Raw genomic sequence first — 20,302 nt, forward strand, 5'->3', positions numbered from 1 at the left:
ACCAACGCGAAACCTCGCCTCCAAATGAACCGTCGATCTTTATCTAGCGCGGCTCGAGTATCAACAATACCGAGTGCGTGACGCCTGCAACGACGAAAGTCGAATTGTTGGGTATGTATTTGCCGGACGACGACGCCGTCAGTCGATCGCCAGAGGCGTCTACGACACCGTCAGTGACGAACTTCCGCGGATTCGCTCACTTCCGAGAGAACGACCAGGAAACGCACAAGTACGGTTTCCGCATTTGAGATCTGTTTCGTGGCGATCCTTGGATCGCAGACCTTGGATAATAGTGTTAACCCTTCGAAGATTTTCAAAGAAGCAAGAATAGTTTCCTCGAATACGCCAAAGTGCAAACTACTAGGAAAAAGATAAATAAATCGTTAAATAGTTTATCTGTAACTCGAGGAACTACATACAGGGCCTGGTGTTGGTAACATGCAACGAGATTGTGCGCGTCGTTTTTCGTTTTCCCGAGACGCAATCTTTTCGGGGCCAATAATAATCGACCTTCGACCTATCGATCGGCAAACATCGAATCGCGGAACTCGTTGGTTTCGGCGCGGGTAAACAAATCCGCCAGACTCTTAACGAGCGATTCATGGGCGCACCGAGTGACGCAAATCGAAAAACTCTCTGACGTAGAAATCGGCGGAGCCAATGTCAACTGTGGGTCCGGATCCGCGGGAAAATTCGTGATCGTTCACGGCGCGACGCGTGGGCTTTCTCGTTTCAGAATTTTGCGTTCTCGCTTGGATCCGCGGGTCGAGGCGTTGAAAATAACATCTTAAACGTCCCTGACGAGGTGGGAATGTTCGGTTTGCCGCGGATATAGTGTTAGCGCGTGATTTGCACTTCCTAGTCTATCTCGCAGCACCAACACACCGGTCGCGAATCCTCGCGAGCATTCTGCGCGAGCGAGCAGGATGGAGAAACTGCTAACAGAAGAGAGAGAGAGAGCGCGCGATGGTGTACGAGAGAGAGAGGGAGACAGAGAAACTCTAGCACTCGCGAGCATTACACGTGTGCGCGGTGTCGGTGTGTAAAACTAACAATAATAATAAGGTTGAGTCATGTGGGGCCTTCGAGCGCAAAGAAGGGCCTTGATTTGTGCCCCGGGCAAGGCGAAGATCTCTTTCGCTCCGCTGCTCGATCGTTTCGCTCTCTATCTCTCTCACTCTCTCGCCTCTTCCTCGATTCGACTCGGCTTGCGCTTTTTTGGAGCCGGGATCTCGACGTCATACAGAAACCAACTCGAGGGCAAGCGGATCGTGAGACGCGTGTATCGAAATCCGGAGACGTCGCGAGGATTTTCATGAACCAGACTCCCATCGATCTCGATCCTCCTTGCTCAATCAAATTCGTGTACCTGGGTAAGTTCATTTACCCGAGTGAAGTTCGTTTACTTCATTTATCTACGAGGAAAGGCATCGTCCCGATACTTAGGCTTACGGGACCCGTCAAAATGACGGTGTCGAAATTGTTTAACCCTTATGTAGTCAACCAAAATGTATAGATTATTTAAAACCTTTCTGTATTTAACATGTTTGCACAAATTCTCATTATAAGACTATGAATTAATATATTACCGAGTAAAGAATATAATAATAATATTTTTTTAGCGGATCATTAACAAATTCTTGAAGGAATGGGAACATATATTATTATGGCGAGAGCTGCTAAAAATCTGACTAAATATATTCTTGTTAGTTTTATAAAATAATCCGAACCTAGAATTAATAATAGCATATACACACAACGTGATCATTTGTTCATTAATGTTTCATTCTTTCCGCCGTCAAGCTGAACCATGCCATTTGTTTTTCAGAAAACTGGGACAATTTAATATTTAAGCATTGCGAAGAACCATTGAAATTGTCGACGGGGAGAGAGACTCGATTATGGTGGAGATCGAACATATCACGAAGTCACGCCGTGTTTTATGGTCATTGGCATGCGGGACACCTTGCCGAAGCCGACGGACACTTTTCAACGAATCGCTCGACGAACCTCCATTCGCGAGGATCGTCGATAAAGACACGTTCCTTTTTTTCTGTTTTAATAATATTCGCGTCTACTCGAACTCGCGGTCCTGACAAACGCAGGTTCGCGAAACGCTGTCACGCCAGTCCGACTGTCCAACAATCGAACCCGCTGATTCCAATCGATTCTCGAACCATCGCGGCTTTCGGCCGATTCGTTTTAAGGCTCGCTTCTCGTTGCTTCGAAGAATATTTATTTGTTCAAATAAACGACACGCGTACAAATTCATTTACAAGTTGTACCTTCGTTTTAAATTGAAATCTTCTGTTCACCAAGTTGCAGCTTTATTAACTATTTGTAAGACGGAGTCCGTGCACAGAGAGTGATGACCAGACTGCGAATCTTTACGCAATTCTCAATTTTATAGGCAAATTTTAAGAAAGTGGAATTAAATAAAAATCGCCATAAATGCATAATTAAAGTTCGCATTGGTGAACGGGCCGCGAAAGTCTCGGGGACACAGGATTGAAAAACTCCCCGTGAACTGTCGCGAGAAATTCCGGTCTTGTTAATTAAACTTAATTGCGAGGTTCCCGCGGCGTTTGATAGACTCGGCGCGGCGTCTCGCGAAAATCGAAATTGAAATTGAAATTGAAACACCGGCGTATCAATTACATGGGGAAGGTTCCGCTCACGTGACACGTTAAGTGCACACACGACCGTGGTCGAGAAGCCTTCTCCGATCTCGTCGGCACGATATTAATAACAGTTTTCAGCGCGTCCTCATCTCGTTTCGAATCTATCAGTGATCCGTAATGTCTATCCCGGCTGATCGCAGCCGGTGATCGCCGAAATTCGAGTAAATAAAAGCAACGGTCGCCGGTGATCGTTCCCCGGTGATCTCGTCGATCGAAACCGGTTCCACCGCGAGGAGAGGAAGCGGGTAAATGCAACAAAGTACCCGACAGAGAGTAATAAAGAGAGAGAAGGATAAGACGTAATGAAAAAGTTATATCGGAAGCGGCGAGCTATTTTTAAGCGTAACAGGGACCAGGATCATACCGCCGCGCGCCGGTTACGTGTCCCATTTATTTCCGTTGTAAATACAACCGACTCTTCCCGACGTCGTTCGTAGATGATGCAGTTCCACGTGCAACTGCATAGGGCTACCTGTACATACAGCGAATGGAACACTTTCACTCACAAAATAGTTGGAAAAAAATCGTACATCGAGTTCCGAGGTCTCGTTGCAAAGAGGAAAATCTTCAAATCCATGGTAAATTCATTCCTGAGAAGAACTTTTTAATGTTTTCACAGACGTTTGAACTTGCAGCATTTCCGAGAATAAAGGTGTCCTCAGTTTTTCACCTGCTGCATCGTAAAACACAGGTTCCTAGGAAAAAATGAACGACCCGTCGAGAATATAGAGGACTCAAGCTTTAAAACGTGTCCAAGTGGATTGCTGTACTATTTTTTTCAACGAAGTTATTGCTGTTTGAATGTACACAATTTTTCGAGAGTGGTCGAAGTATCATATATTGATCGTTAGACTGCGTTCAACTGAAATCGAGAAAAATAAAGAAGCATAATTTTCCAGAAACAGATGGAGAAACGTCGAAACCTGGAGTCGAGTAAATCGTTCCGCATTTTTTCCAGCTGACTACGGAATCGTGTCGGAGCTGCCAATTGGCCACGAAAAGCAACGCACGGTGTCACAATCGAGAGCGTCACAGCGGTGTGACGTCTGTTCGCAACGATGACGGTTGCGCCATGAAGATCGGAACTCATAACATCGTTGCAATTCGCTTATTGCGACCAATACTCGTATGCAATGTTTACCGGCGCAATTGTGCAAGGGACACGGAAAGTAACACACTCGTCTCGATCCTCCTCGAACTTTGAACGCGATATGCGCCGTCGCACCTGCATCGTCGATCTCCAGCGAACGACGAGGCTGACGATGATTGAAATCACTTACTTTTTAGCGATTGCCCCCGACGGTATTTGCATAATTGCACTGAGCTGGGCCGCGGAGAGAACGTCGCGGGTCGAGATCGTCGACGATGCATCGCGTAAACATGGTAATTAGCGCGCGATCGAGGAGCATCTTCGCCGATACATTTGTTGCTCGATCTCCTCGATCTTCACTCGAACTATAGTGGGTTCGCCTGAACCTTTCACAGTTCTGAATAACAGTTAAAATTGCCTCGTATGTATTGTGCTAGAAAAATAACAAGAGATTGAGTTTCTTTAAACTTCGCGTGATTTTGTTTCCAACATATAATGTTGAATATATTCTCATGGTGCCAGCTTCGTAACTTCAATAATTGTAAAATAAAAAATCAGTTCAGTGTTAAAATGTCTAAACTATACTCTTTGATTTTGCGGGGTAGTTTGTTCATAGGGGAATACATGCAAGCCGATTTTAATTAGACTCTTGTGTGAACATTTCTTGTAGCTCTGACATTTTCTAAGGTATCTAATAAAATGTGTTTTCGACCCCCAACTCTGAGGGCTGTTTTCGTCCCTTCGACGTGGACGATGGCCGATAAAAAAGAAACGTGTGTCGAACATTTTCCTAAGGACTACCTGTTAGAAAAGTTTCATTAAATATCTGTGCAAATTGACAGGTTCCCTTATGATTGAAGACGATCAAGACTTTCAAGATTTCCAAGACAATCGAGAGAATCGGGACTTTCAAGATTTCCAAGACAATCGAGAGAATCGCGACTTTCAAGATTTCCAAGACAATCAGGACTCTCAAGACAGGAGTTATTACGAGTTTGCAGAGTCTTAAACTTCTTGTACTATCGCGACTTGTGAGTTGACTCGGGACCAGATAGAATAAGCGATCGAATCGCGAGAGACGACGATGATCGCGAATAAACCGTGGATGTGGGAAGAGGAAGCAATAGTGACACCGTTGAAAGAAACACGATCGAGTTTAGTCGAACGCGGTATAGACTTGTCTAGGTGTTACTGCGAGAGCGGCCTTCCAAGCTCGCGCAGCCTTCCGTTTTTATTGCGCTGCGAGTTGTCGCGTTAGCGTCGAGCCGGCTTCTCTCGGCTCGGGCTTCTCGTGGCCGAGACTCATTCTCTCTCTCTCTCTCTCTCTCTCGCTCTTTCCTTCACGAGCTGAGAGTTAAACGAGCCAAGTTAAACGATCTCTCACCGATGGACAAGTTGTGACATCACCGCACACCGGAATCGCCCGCTAGAATTCCATGCACGCGGGCACCGACGCGACGCGACGCTCTATTTACACCTTCGGACGCGTTCGCAGATTTACAGTGGATCCTAATCAATAGACAGCGGATCTTTATGCAAAATAAAGATTTTCTACCTGAATTGCAACAAAGCAGAGTGACATGGAAATTTATTTTCTTTCTTAATATGTTCAATAGGTTGAACGTAATATAAATATATTTTGGAATTTGTCAATGTTTGTGTTGTGAATGTTTTCAATTACACCTACTCATTTTTGTCATAAATGCATAAAATCAGGTGTCTACTAATCAATTAATGCTAAACTTCGCGTATACAATCTTACTATGAACGAGTATTCTGAATTCTGATCAGTTGGCGAGTCTCCATTTTCACCCATAAGCGCGCGTCTATTGAACGACGTCTCAATTTCATCAACTGAAGCGTTGCAATTTAAAAAACAATCGAAACTTTCGTTGCGCGGGAGCTTTCTATGGTCTTCTTTCTCGTATCAATTGCAAATATGTACTTGTTGGGGAATGTTGATTTCCTTTGAAATTCGAATCGATTCGATCGTTGGCCAGGTCCAAATTCGGAGACTCCGACAGATTCTCCGACAGATGAAATTTCAACGCGGACGCCGGACGAGACACGTGGCGGTTGAACGCGACACGCGAACCTCGTTGTCCGCGAATCCCCGCGCAGAACACGAAATTGTTTCCCAAGGAATTCGAACCGGTCGCGATACTGAGCCCGTCATTTCATTTCCCGCCTTCCGTTATGCAATGCGAGCAGCGCAGCGCCGCCCAAAAATTATTCTCGGCCCGAAGAATCTTGCCAAAAACGGTGGAGAAAAGAACGAGCTCCGATCTTCGGGAACGACTTTCTTCGCTTCGACAATGCTCGGATTCATTCGTTAGATCTGTGACCCTAGCTTCAGAAAATGATCCGAGTTCATTCCCGCCAGAATGTTGATACACCAATCAAATTCACACGGGAATTTTGTCCTCGTTAATCCCTTAAAATTTGAATTTCAAAGCTTCACATTTAACTCTCAAAGAATCTTCCCAAAAATTCTATAAATTGAAACTGTACGATCTTGAGCTGTCGCTAATCCAAACAAACCTTTTTTATTTTCTATTATCTTTTATGAGACATCCACTAATTTATTCGTTCCATTTTTCGGATTAAAACGACACTAAACACGATGTAATTCGAACTACAATTTACATGTGTTACTGTACAGGTACTGTACGATCTAACAAACAGCACGGAGCCGGGGATTTTGCTCAGGTCGAGCCTTTACCGTAAACAGTATTGGCTAGCAAAGTCTTTCGAGCGTTTCTTCGTTGGTCATCGGAAGAGAGGGAGACAGTTTTAGTTACTTTATTACGTTATCCAATTGTCGTGTCATCGTTGACAAAGCTCAATTTGTTTCAAGTGTTTCGAATCTCACGCCCTCGCGCGACAACCACAACTACAACGAGGCTCGCCGCCAGACGCTCGGTTCTACAGGCATGCACTTAATCGTACATTCCGCTGTTTTGAAGGTAAACCGTTCCAAGGTGAGCTAAACACAGCCGAGGAATAATTGTTTAATCGGCGCAGCAACAACATTTGATTCAGCGTTATTCTCGCTTTATACCTGCCGCGACAGTCGCCAGCGGCCGGGAACGATTTTTAATTGAACGGCTGGAGCAATAATGACCGTACGCTGTGTATTTGTTAAATCGAAGAACGATAGCGCGACCGAGTCGCGCGTTGCATCGGTGCATCGTTGCATCCACAGGTCGATATGGAACATCGCTTGTCTCGCTATTTTATTAGGTGTACAAATTGATTCGTCGCTCTGGCAATCGAACTTCGTTTGAAATTCGAATGTAAATTTACTTTGGATATTGAAGATTTATGATTTGTAGACTGCGAAATCAAAATTGTCTACATTAATTCCAAGATATAGGCACTAAGTAGACATTCGTTTCTTTACTTGAGAATTTTAACGGGTCCGAAATAATAGGAATGTTCTTTTCATTCGATCTACTCATTTCTATCACGAACGCGTGATATGCTGAGATTACGAAGAAAGTAAGAAGATCAGGAGCAGATTCGTGACCACATTATCAGACTATAGATCTTTACTCTGATTTTTTATAGCTTCTATCGCAGCTCCAACGAAAGCTCCTCGATAACCAAAATCCAGAAATGAATCGAGTACGCTCGCATCTCCATTCGAACGAATGGAATTAGCACTGCGGTACGTTGTGTGACGGCACCGAACGGTTTCGCTCGGGGAATTTCAGTTTCCTCTAAGAGTTTTCGATAGCCTTGACCATGACCGAGTTTTTCATGGTCTTAGGGGCGACCCGCCTACCTACACGCAGGGCGATCGTTCTCGGTGTTACGTCAGGGCACTGGGGGGCCCAGCTCTCGAGAAAGGTTAGGTCCAGTCTACGGTCGAGCGAGACTCCGAAGGTCGTTGGTACGTATGAACGAGTAGGGGCGTAGAGGATATTCGAAAAACCTGGTGGGGAACCCGCCGTGGAGAGGGGAGTCGAGGACCAGGTGAGGCCCAACATTGCCCCCACCATTCGGACTTGGGATGGCGAGAGAGTCAAGGCTCTGGCCCAATTTGGGTTCGTAGACCTAGCATGGCAGGTAGGTCGCACGTACGATCGCTTTTTTCGCGGAGGCTTCGTCTCTAAGGTCACTTACTTTTACCCGGGCCGGCGTCAAGGCTTCCGCTCCTCAAAGGAAGGCGGCTGGAAGAACACTCTCTCTCGCTCAAACTCTCTTTGCCAAGGCCTCTATCTCGGGCTCTCTCAAGTTCGCTATGAGCTGGTGTCTTTCTCGAGCTCCCTGTCCCTGCAGTTCTCTATCTCAATCTGATTAACTTAAGCTCTCCATCTTTCGGATGAGGGTTAAGTTTGGGTCACATTAGGAGACATTACAAACATTTCTTTCAGGAAACATTAGGTCTAGAGAACTTGAGAGACAGAGAACTCGAGTGACAGAGAGCTTGAGATAGAGAATTCGAGAGACAGAGAACTGAAGTGATAGTGAATTCGAGAGATATAATGCTTGAGATAGAGAACTCGAGAGATAGAGTACTCTAGACATAGAGAGCTTCAGAAATAAAGAACTGAAGTGATAGAGAATTCGAGTGACACAGAGAGCTTGACCTCGATAGAGACCTCGAGATATATCTAGAGATAGAGAGCTTGAGAAATAGAGAACTCGAGAGATAGAGAACTCTAGACATAAAGAGCTTCAGAAATAGAGAACTCGAGTGACAGAAAGCTTCAGATAGAGACCTCGAGATATATCTAGAGATAGAGAGCTTGAGATAGAGAACTCGAGAGCCAGAGTTCCGTATCTTTCGCTCCATTTTACAATTCTATCCCAAGCTCTCCGTCGCACGGATCTCTTTTTATTTTTCGTCCGTCTCGCTCTCTCTCGCGCGACGTAGTGAACGGCAGGTGCAGAATCCGACCCATATTTCGCCGTGCCCTTCAAGCATGCTATTCGCCCAACTGTTTTTCGTTTGCCGAGGAAACCTGGTGCCGCATCACCGCGTCGACCCAGACCGCCCACCAATTGTTTGCCTTAGCCGGAACAAAATAATAACGATGATGACACAGCGCGCCGAGCGGAGCGCGGCTCTGCGCAGGCGACATCATTATTTTTGGATGTCGCGCGTACATGATGCAGACTATTGCAGACCGGCGTGCAACGCGCAAAGTAAACACCGACGCAGCAGGCCTCGATCTTGAACGCCAGACGCGTTACGTGCGCCACACTCTTATCCAAGAGTCGCGTAATTGCCACCGCTGTCGAACCAACAGACAGGACAACCGGCCGAGGACGAGATCGCGAATATCCAACTGATTCTCGCATGGCAAATCTTCGTCGAGATCCACCGATCACGATTCGACGGAGTATTTCGAGCAAGGACGCCGGAGATTGCTTTCGCTGCTTTACGAGAGGATCGGCATGCGTCGATAGTTAAGAGATTCACCCAAAATATCGATGAAAATGTGAACCTTTGCAAACATCAACTGTGCGAAGCAGATTTCGAATAACAATATTGTTTGATTTGCACTCCCGATGAGGATACTTATCGCATTGTGTTTACACAATTCTCTCTCGCGTTACTCAACGAACGCACCTTTGTCCTGTACGATTCGATTTGTCTCAATGTCGTCTATAACACCGCGTAAAAAATTATATGGTTCCATTTAAAAGAGTAACCGTGACCTCGATTCTTTTTATTGAGAAATTAGCATTTTCGCGATTTGCTGACCATGGAGCGCGGATAAACTTTGGTTTACGGTATCGGGCAACCAGACGTGTTTTTGCCGACTTTTCTGGGTTGTAATTCTTCGACCGTTAGTCCCAATTAATCGCAACTGCAGTCTCTTCTATAATTTCCAACATGATCAACCCACTTCTCGGCTTTCTCGACGCGTCAATTTCGACCTTTTCATACTTTTCACAATCTAATCCTTGAATTTTATACTACTTAAAAATCTGATCTTGTGTAAGAAGGCGTCGATAAAAATAAGGTTGCAGACGGAGGGTTAACACTATTTCTACCGTAGTTCTATATATACCCGTTTCGACTTATTTTTGTATGTTGAATCACCCCCATTTCGGTTGAACCACCCGTTACCGACCACCCGGTATATTCAAAGAGATAGATTTAATGAATAATTTCCCATTAACCTTCGCAGTCTGGATAAATTTATATTCGAAATGTTGAAAGCTGTGTTTTGACGTGTTTGGTAGAGAGATAGCGAATGCTACTTGTCGAAGTCATAGCGGCGCTATAGTGATGCTCGCACGCGCGATCTCGCTAGCACACGCTCGACGGTTTTGGCCCTCGGCCCTGGGCGCCGCGAAGGTCGCCACGTAACCGGTCGAGAGAATTAGAGAACGAACGCCTGGTGAGAAAGAAAAAGAGAGAGGGAAAGATAAAGAGAGAAAGAGTGAGTGAGTGAGGCGGCGAGAGCGCGAAACCGCGCGCTTTACTATAAATCTCTTAACTATATTAGAGAGAGTCGCGAGAAGTCTTCTGAGTTGAAGCCAAAGCGATGAGAGTACCACGCTCGCGGGTGGGAGGGAGGAGGGACGAGGAAAGAGAAACGGAGAAAAAGAAGCAGCAGGCGGACACACACGCAAGGGCCGAAGGTTGGCCTAGGCTGAAAATACGTGGACGAAATATAGTTGAGTCTTATTTCGAACCGCGGATACCTGCACGAGCGAAAGAGAGAGGGGGGAGCTGCATATCATCCCCGACGGATCGTGTGTTTACACCGGGCGCGTTGCAACGACGATGCAGCGCGTTGCGTTCACGAAAATGCAGCCGCAACATGCTCGAAGGATTTTCGCATCTTTCAACACCGGTGCGAGTCAACCCCCTTTGACCGATTCGATCCAGAACTGGTTGGAACTGTTTCGACGTTGCCATTGAGTTGTGTAATATATTGACCGCAGATCTTTATGCAAAATAAAAATGGTCTGCATCTATTGCAGAAATAGAAACCAACTTGAATGTTATTTCTTCCCTTAATGATTTTAATCGAGGAATTTTCCAACAATTTTGATTTTCATCTATTCGATTTTGTTATAACTGCATAAAGATCCGCAGTCTACTACGTTAGTGTTAGTACGATACGCATCTCGAGTACTGTTATCTCTAGGATTTTATGCGTTTATGACAAATGTGCGTTGGTGAAACTTGAAACAGCAGAAAGATAAATGGGAGTCAACGATACGGTATATTATCACCAGACTCTTTTGTGCGAAATAAGAATTGTCCAAGAAAATTGCAAGAGAATTACGTACAGACACATTTCTTAATCAACATAAGTGAATCCTTCTAATGCTTTACAATTTTGTATTTGACCAATCCATTCTGGAAATTTTTATTTGATTCCAGCACCTTTTAAACGATGCAGACAATTTTTATTGTACATATGAAGATCTCCACAGGCTAGTTCTTGGAAAGAAAGATTTTCTGCTTGCAGGAACCGAACTGCAGGCTCCTGGACCGATGTAAATTTAACCGTGCACCATTGTGGAAGAGAAACATTGGGACTATTAGGCTCTCGGGAGGCGGGTCTCGGTGGCAGAAACGATCGTGCACAGAGACGAGTTTCTCTCGGTTACGATAATTTTATATAATCGATGGAACAGTAACGCGAGCTGCGCTCTCGAGCCAGCAGAGACAGAGAGCTCGGATATGTCGAGAGAGGGGTGGCGAGCGGGGATAGAAAGGTATCGATTCGTAAAACGCTGTTTACAATTGCGTCTATAAACCGACCGTAGAGAGAGAACCGAGCGAGGGGGGCAGGCCGTAGAATTTAATCGTTTTTATGTAAACCGATCCATCTGGTGGTATACCGAACCATAATGCGTGATCACTTCCTAGATCGTATGCGATTACCGTCCGGTTGCTCATTTTCACCCCAGACACACGACCAAGAACCCACCACTCGCGCAAGACACCGAAGCGTTCGAGAGAGCTCGCCGAGATTCGCTTTTACCGGGAGAAAAGATTTCTGGTTAGGTAATCCCCCCCTTGCTCGGTCATTCGATCGCGACGCTTTCATTAAACGACCATTATTGGACCGCATCTTCGTCCACGAGATCGTTCCCTGGACGATTATCGTCCGAGAACGATGGATCCCCGTTTTTATCCAAAACAAACCCGCTGGCTCGGTCCGAGAGAAAGCGACTCTTCTTGCGACTCGAAAATGTTGTCGGAGAGAATTTTTGTGCAAGACAAACATTTTTTGCTTCCTTCCTATATAGGTTTAAGGACATGACAATATTTTAAACTTCTAATATCCTTAATGCTTCAAATCGTAAAATCGGAAATTTGGTATTATCCCAGAGAAATGTTTACATTACCATATTTGCATCTAAGTAAATAAATAACAGAGAGTGGCGAGGGCACCGATGCGAAAAAACAGTAAACATTCATGTACAATTCGAGATTGCAAGGAGTCATCGATGCCTAAATAAATGTCACGGACATAGCGAGACACACTCGATTCAAATGAGCACAGAAACAAGCAACAAATATCGGTCGTGCGGTGCTTCGTGGTCGAGAGGATCGGCTCTGAAAATTCGTGTGGCGCGCGTAACGATCGCGGTAAGTAGAAACGGCGAGCCATGGACAGACACGCTAGACAGCTTCTTATACAATAGCACGCGTGCGCGACAGACTTTCAAATTCGATTGTCGGGACGCAGAACTTCGTGCGGAAAACTTTTATCTCTCTAGCGATTGTTATCGAATTTTCTCTAATACTTCGTATTTGACGGAAGTCCTTTGTAATGATTGCAGGATCGAGTCAAATCGATCAAGTGGCAAATCCCAATAGAGCAACTACGTTCGTAATTAATAAATAAATGTGTTCGAGTCGCTGGTACAAAAATTCGTTGAACGCAGACCGCTTCCGGCAGCCAGTTTAAACAACTGATTTATTTAACACTCGGTTCAATTGCTTATCAATCTTTCGAAACCTATTTTTGAGGGTACTTTTTGTGGACACATTAACCTTTCTGTTCTTCCTGTTACAGTGCTTGTTTATGTAATTAATTCGCCAGGACCTGAATACTTCAAATACTCCACTCCAGTAGATTCAAAATTGTATGAAAATTCACACGAAAGATCGATAAACGTTGTACAACGTTAACATTTTCTGTATCCCACAATGAGCCTAGCAAATTTTGATTTTGCTAAAATTTGCTTCGGTCTAACTGAAACATACGCAAATTTCCTTTAGCGAATTCCCGGCTGCTGGAAAAAATCTGCCAGCGTGAGGAGTCGAGTGCGGCCGGACGGCTCGGTAACATAATCGCGGGACATTCAAACGCGCGCGCAACGTGTCGCGTTCGATCTCGGCGGACGATCATTTCCGACGATTCTTACCTGTGGGTACCGGTTCAAGGTGTCCGCCGCTCTACACGCGGAAACGTAGACAGTTTCTTCCGGCGTATCCCGCACAGAACACCGGTTTCCCGCGCACACACTGCAACAACAGAGAGGCGACGACGAAGACGACGACGACGACGGACAGTCGTGCGTCCGCGTATAATCCTATCCCGCTTTGTCCACTTCTTGCACAGTCGCTTCCACTAGCTTCCAGTCACACATAGATAAAGAAAGAAAGAGAGAAAGAGAGAGAGAGAGAGAGAGAACGAGCACGCGCGAACGTAAACAAACGGCACACGCGAGGGCGTTACTTCCGGTGCGCGAGAGCACGATTGCTTCCGATTCCTGGCCGGAAAACCGGGAACCGATCGTCTTCACGACCCGGAATCCCAAATTGAATCACTGGACTGGAGAGCACGCGGATTCCACGCGCGCGACCGTAGATCCTCTGAATCCAAGGAAAGTTCTCGTTCGCGACTTGGTGTCGCTCGGTGGTATTCGATTCTGTCGATCTCTCTCCGTTCGCGACGAATCTCGACACGCAACACGTTCGATGTATCTGTGGGTTCTCCCCGTGGTCCCTCGACGGGGTTGCAGCCTTCGTCCGGGGTTGCGACAGGGCGAACCGAGGTGGAGGAGGAGGAGGATGAGGAGGAGGGGGAGGAGTAGGAAGAGACAACAATGTTGCGGCGCGGGGTAGTCGCGTGACACGACTCGCGAGGCGTGCGCGCAAGCAAGTCTTTGGCCGGAGCGCGAACCAACGAACACTGAACGTAACGCGCGAGCGGCGAGCCTCGGTTTGCCTAGCCTAGCCGCCACTAAACGCCACTATCCTAGGTTAGACACGCTCGCGACACTCTCCCTCCTTCCTCCTCCACCTCCTCCACCCACCACCCCACCCCGCCCCACCCCCTCGGGATCGCAACCCCCTTCCCCCGGGTCTAACACTCTCTCTCTTTCTGTTTCTCGCGCGCGTCTATCCCTTCCTGTCCCTCTTTACCCGCTCGCTCACTCTCTCTCTCTCTCTCTCTCATTCTCGCACTCTCGCGGCTCTCTCGCGTGAGCGATTCTCTCTCCGTCGCGCGCGCTCGGCCTTCGCTCCTGCTCGCGTTCCCTATCCGTCCTACTCGCGCGCACGCCTCGCGATCTCGTCTCCTCCTCCTCCTTCTCCACCTCTTCCCTTCTCCTCTCCTCTCCTCTCCTCTCCTCCTCGTACTCCTACTCCTCCTCGGACTCTAGGCGATCTCTCTATGTACATAGAAGCGTGTACGGGGGGTACCCACTCAGCTCGGCTCGCTCGCGCACACAACATACGACACACGCGCGGATTCGGAGCGGCCGAGAGCTAGAGAAACCCGAGAGGTGGGGGCTCGTAAGGCCATAGCCACGGCCACCGAGTCGCACACAATCTCGACCAGCAAACACGCACGCAGACACACGGTACGTAGGCTAGAGACCGTACACACCGAGAGCTGCTCTCGCGGACCGCCCGACCGCTCCGGACTGCTCCGGCCCGCTCCGAGAGCCCTTGCAACGTTACGTGATACGATGTTTCCCGATCCTGCCGGGCCAAATTGAATTTTTTACGTCGATCCTCAAGCGGAAGACTGGCGAATAAGAAATTGTTCGTTCGAAACGGGAACGCAAGCACAAGTGGTTGACGTTGTCGATTTTCAGAGAATAGCAAAATTATCTGTTTAAGAACAGACTGCGGGTTTTTGGTGCAAAATAAAAATTGTCTGTATTCACGGTTCATGTATTTTCGATTCTTTTACTGTCTTGCATTCGATCTTCTCGTGTTTCCTATAAATGCTTAAACTACGATTTTCATTTTGTTCCCACTTTGTAAACAAATCGTCGAAGTTCATCTCGGTATCGCGTCTTTGAAGTTGCCCCAATTTTTCCGTTTAGCTTTCCCGATTCTCGAGCGTAGAGCAAACTAGTCAGGGCCCAATTAAACGCATAGCCAGAGAGTATATTACTGCCTGAATTGCGAACAACCGAGACATACTCCATTCCCGAGGAAGCTCCGTGTATAATACGGTTCGGTATAAACGCGAGTACCTTCTGTGCCGCGGCGAGCTCGCATAGATCCGAAAGAGAGAGAGAGAGAGTGAGAGAGAGGGCGCACGAGTCTAGCTTCTGTACAGGGTGTCCGGAAATGATCCAGACACTTTCGATTCGCTTCTGAACCGAGGTACGCGGTCGCAACCCGTGATACTCGAGACAGAAACGGGGAAAGTGTGCAACCGGGACTTCGTTTAAAACTTCGCTAGGAACGATCGATGAACAGTAATGAACACTTACTCGATCGAAGCTCATCTCGACCAAGACGCGATCTTGGACAAATCTGTACAATTCTTTTGTAGCAATCGAGTTTAAGTGTGAACGTTCTTTCGAATCTCTGCAGAAGACTCGAATGATCCGTCGTAGACAAAGTCTGTATCGATTGTATGACAAGGCTCACGGAAAGAGGGTCATTCAAGCTGGCGCGAAGAATATCGAACGTACAGAAAAAATGCAAATACTTCGCAAGATGCAGTTGGATATCGGTACACTGAACGAAGGGTCAGCGACCATTAGAGATAGTAGATTCTTCTTGTGCACGTTGGTAATTGAAATGAATTCTGCCAGCACCGATCAAACATATCCTGATCCAAATATCCTGCGGATTTTATGCGTTTATGACAAAAACTGGTGGAAATTTGAAATGGTAGAAACAATTTAAAAACGTCTATATATATATTCTATATAGAGAAAGAATTTTCTGCGACTTCTGTTTCTAGCGGTTGATGCAGACAATTTTTATTTTACATAAAAATCTTAACTCCACTGATAAGAAATTTCCCAGAGCAGAGGGAACGGAAGAAGAAGAACAGAAACAAGAGAAGGAGAGCAGGAAGAAGAGCGCGCGAGTCTGAAGGATTGACTGCAGGGAAGCGGAGTTCGTTCGCGGGTCGCATAATCGCCGAAAGCGTATCGATCATTCGCGGACACGCAGTATACACGGCAGAACGTTCGGCCGGAGTACGTAGCCGGGAGAATATACGGTCCGCATGTAATTTGTTCTATATTCAAGAGGCATTCTCGCGCTCCGTCTATCGCACATATGTACCGGAATATATGTCTTCATGGACGGGGGGCGAGGGTGTACAAGAATGTAACCACCGTGCGACTGAATGCAATAAGGGACAATGTCTTCCTCGGGCGACGTCTGTTCCGTAAGCGTTTCCAGAACGCGTTGGCATTCGAATCGCTATTTACGCGTCGCGCGTTATTGCGCGCCGAGCGGGACTCGAAAGCCACCTCTTCCCTCTCTCGCTAAACGCTCGCGAAGAGCAACCACACGGAGAAAAGAAACGATCGGATCGTCGGCCTGCCATAACGTCTCAAAGGCTCCCGGCTAGGCTACGAAACTCTCGCGGCCGACACCGACGAGGAAACCAGCGAACACTTTCTTCTTCGAGCGCCGATTTTCCGCCGGAATCGGACCAGTATTACGAAAACGTCGATTTTCGAAATTGAAGGCTTTTTTGCAGTAATCTACAAGTGTCCGTCTTTAACACTGGATTTACGGAGCACTGAAAGTGGCTATTTTATATATTACTTTATAAATAAACTGCGGATATTTAACTGAACTAAAAATTGTATGAAAATAACAAGAATAAGCATTCTTAGTCTTCTAAGAAATTCTGAGCGGAAAAGGAGCTCTAATAACTTCCACGGTTGGACCGTCACTACTGTGACACCCTGTATACAGGCTAGAACGACCCGGAAACTGCCGATAAGACGATCCGCGTTATAAAATTCGAAGATCGAGGTCTCACCTATCGAAACGTCGCGTCGGCAGACGTTTTCTTAAAAAGCGTCGCGTCAGAGTGGCCGTGAGGTCGTTCGGCAGATAACAGGGTGAGGATGCTTCATTGAAAAATGCATGGGACGCACCTTGCGAGCGATAATTACGGCAAACTGCCGGCGTGACGATAAATGCGCACAATCAACGGTATCGCATCGACGTAAAACGGTCATTAACGGCCTCTTAATCTAACGTTCGCCGGCTCGCACGCGTTCTGTTTACCACGATAACGAGAGAGGAACGAATAGAGAGGGCGAGAGAGAGAGATGGAAGGAAATAACATACTAAACAGCTTACCAATTTTTGCAATTTTCTCAAAATTTCTAAACTAATTCTTCTAACTTCTCAGAAAGATTCGCGATGGCCCGATATTTGGGTTAGCAAGAAAGTAATTTCGGTATTTTAAGGTGAAATAAACTCGAATTTCATCAATAAGATATTTTCATGTTTGTTCTTTTTGGCAAAAGATCATCGAACAAAAGGGAAAATACCTTATTCATTAAAGTTCATTGCTTGAAACACCGGAATTACTGTGTTGCGAACCCAATGTATCAAAAAGATCAAATCATCGAAAGACTATTGTAGCGTCTGTAATATATGTATACTTCGGCAGCGATTTGGATACAGATTTTAAAAGGCGGACACGTAGGCCAGGTGTCCGAGGAAGGTGTCGCGAGAACGCGGACGTAGGGCTAAGGGTGCAGTGCGAGTAGCGAGGCTCCGTGTTTGGTCAGACAGGCAGCAGCAACAGTTGATCTCCACGTTCGCCGTGCTCGTTCGGTTCCAGACGGTTGCCACGGATGGCGGAGAGCCGATTCCCGACGACTTTCTAACGAAAGTGCAAGTCTTTTCTTCCAACCGGCTGCCGCCACGCCACCGGTAACCGTTCCTGACGCCGACTTTCGCGCGTTTTCCGCGGTTTCCCGAGGACGAAAACGCTCGACGCACTGCTCGACTTCCGGGCTGTGAGTCACTCGTTAAAAGACTCGTCTCGACCCGACCGCCTGCTTGCTAATCACCAGAGACTACAAAAAGTCCGCCTAATTGGCTGCCGCTCTTTCCCGTGATGTCTCTTCCCTGCCATTATATTCGATCGAATCGAACCGCGGGTACAATAACCCGGCAACCCGGGAGAACGAACTCGGCCCGGTCTTGCTCGCGCTCTCTTTCGCGACCACCGTCTTCTTCTTTCTACGTCATCGTCGAAATTATGCTTCTTTTTTCGTTTTTCGAACTCTGGGACCGCAGAAACTCGTGAAGTCATGTTCTACTAGGTGTGCATGTTGAACCAACACCAATGTATATGCATTGTATACACATTCTACATTCTGTTGTATCGAGGCTGTCAGAGAAGCGCGATCGAGCAGCGATTAAGCAAACGAACGAAGCCAATGGTGAAGCATCCGAATCCGCTTTAGGAAGCGACCGATCGACCTTCGCGCGTCGATTCACGAACCCGGCCCGCAAAAATTCTAACATTTCGGTCGCACGGAGAGCTGGTCTGCCTGCGGCGCACAGTCAAGGTCTCTGTCGACTTCACCGTGACATAAATATTCGGAGGGGGGTCTTTGGGGGCCCGCGTGTTCACGCGAGAAACGAAGACCTCCACAGAGAGAGAAAGAGAGAGAGAGGACCAGAACCCGCCGGGCCACGGAAAAAGCCGAAGAGAGAAAGGGACCGCGGAAGAGAGCCAGAAGCTAGAAAGAGACGTGGCAAGCCTCGTAATCGTCCACCGGCGAACCAACGACCCTGAGACCGCGAACTCCACGATTAAGCCATCATCCTCAAACAGAGACGCTGTCCTCTCCTCTCGTCTATTTTTGAAAGCAAAGTACTCGGCCCTATTCAAGGAACGTGTTCGCGAGTCACGTAACAAACAGGCAACGCAAATTGCGGAAGGCATCGAAACTTTTCGACGAGCTCCATTTTTGATAGCAGGAATTCGGTCAATGGAAAATTTCTTTCTCGTGATACGAAACGCCGTGGAAAAAAGCACACGGTTTATTGCGACGCGCAGACTGATAGCGCGGTTTGCACACGCATTAAAACGTGGCTCGTCTGATGCGTACCGATACAAGTTGATTCGAGACGCGTCGCCGAGCTAGGACTTTCACGAGGGACCAGCCATTTCGTTCGAAGTTGACGAATTCAAATAATAAATTACGATGATAAATTAAAAAACTTCGAACGGAAGCAGAATTTCACTGAAAAATGTACTCGCTCGTTTTCCGCGAGGTCTCCGGTGGTACGTAACGATCTCAAGGTTCTTGGAACGAATCTGTTGGAGAAATAACATCTTTATGGAGGTCCCAAACTTGAAGAAGAAGCCCCGAATTCGTACGTATAAATAAATGCATCTCGAAGCGTTCCCGCCTTGTCTCTGTCTTTTTCTATTTGTCGTTCGCGTTTCTCGCTTTCGCGAACGCTCTCCCGGTGCGACGCGTGGGACGTTGCCCCATTAGCGAAGCAGATATAAGTGCTGTCCGAGAACGTAGTCAATTTAACGAGGTTAAAAAAAATCCTCCCTCTATCACCCTCGTTCGAGAGGAACGCGTACGGCTTCCCGAAGACGGACTCGGTGTGCACGATTTCGCGTAAAAGCGTAATCCCGGAGCTGGCTCGGAGCTTCCCGAACGATTCTGCCGATCAGGAACCGACGACGGAGCTCCGAGGAAATGTGTCTGATCGATCGACTTCGCACAATTTTAGAAGGACTCCGAAAAGTGCAGAAATTACACGATGAATATTTCGAAGAAATCATTACATGTATGAAGATGACAAACTCAGCAAATAAAACGAACTGTAAATTCTCTTTAAAATTCGTGGAAGAACACAATGTATTAATTTAGCATTTCACGAATGGTGCCGACGCGACGTCTCGGAACAAAAACAAAGAATGAAGAACTCTCGTGTATGCGCATGACCTACCGTTTCCCCTCCTCGCGATAACGCGCGGGTGCTGAACGAGTTTGTAAATTTATTCTACGCTTTTTATTCATTTTCATTCTTCCGGTTGCACTCCGCATACTCTAGACCCAGCGACACGTCCCGAAGTATGCCAATGCTCCTAAACGGTTGTCTATCTCGTGTACATCTCGAGTATTAATTAAGAATTTCGAATCAGATCCAAGCTAGCCTCGGAAAATATCAACAGCGTTCACTGTTAATTAATTACGAATTACAGATTAGATCCAGAACGTAGAGGTAAATTGAGATCGATCATGTTCGAACAGGCCTTCTGCATTTCCAGGGTTACACTCGGACTATCTAAGTTATTCTTAGCGCAATGATTCAAGGAAGAATGACTGTTCTAATCGA

The 20,302-nt window shown here is 46.7% G+C and overlaps 1 protein-coding gene across 5 annotated transcripts in view; it reads right to left on the reverse strand.

Moving 5' to 3' along the window:
- The window catches only part of Eip74ef (Ecdysone-induced protein E74), a 215,547-nt gene that overhangs the window by 181,419 nt on the left and 13,826 nt on the right, over positions 1-20,302 (reverse strand). Inside the window, exon 1 of one of the 5 annotated variants that reach the window (XM_076420657.1) lies at positions 13,126-14,000. The exons of 3 other annotated variants lie outside the window; for them this stretch is intronic. The gene's annotated coding sequence lies outside the window, so the exon portion shown is untranslated. Of the gene's footprint in view, positions 1-13,125; positions 14,001-20,302 lie in introns of those variants that run through there. One more of the 5 variants, XM_076420629.1, reaches the window with a different exon arrangement.

Source organism: Lasioglossum baleicum, chromosome 1 (genome assembly GCF_051020765.1).
Source record: "Lasioglossum baleicum chromosome 1, iyLasBale1, whole genome shotgun sequence".
Lineage (NCBI taxonomy): Eukaryota > Metazoa > Arthropoda > Insecta > Hymenoptera > Halictidae > Lasioglossum > Lasioglossum baleicum.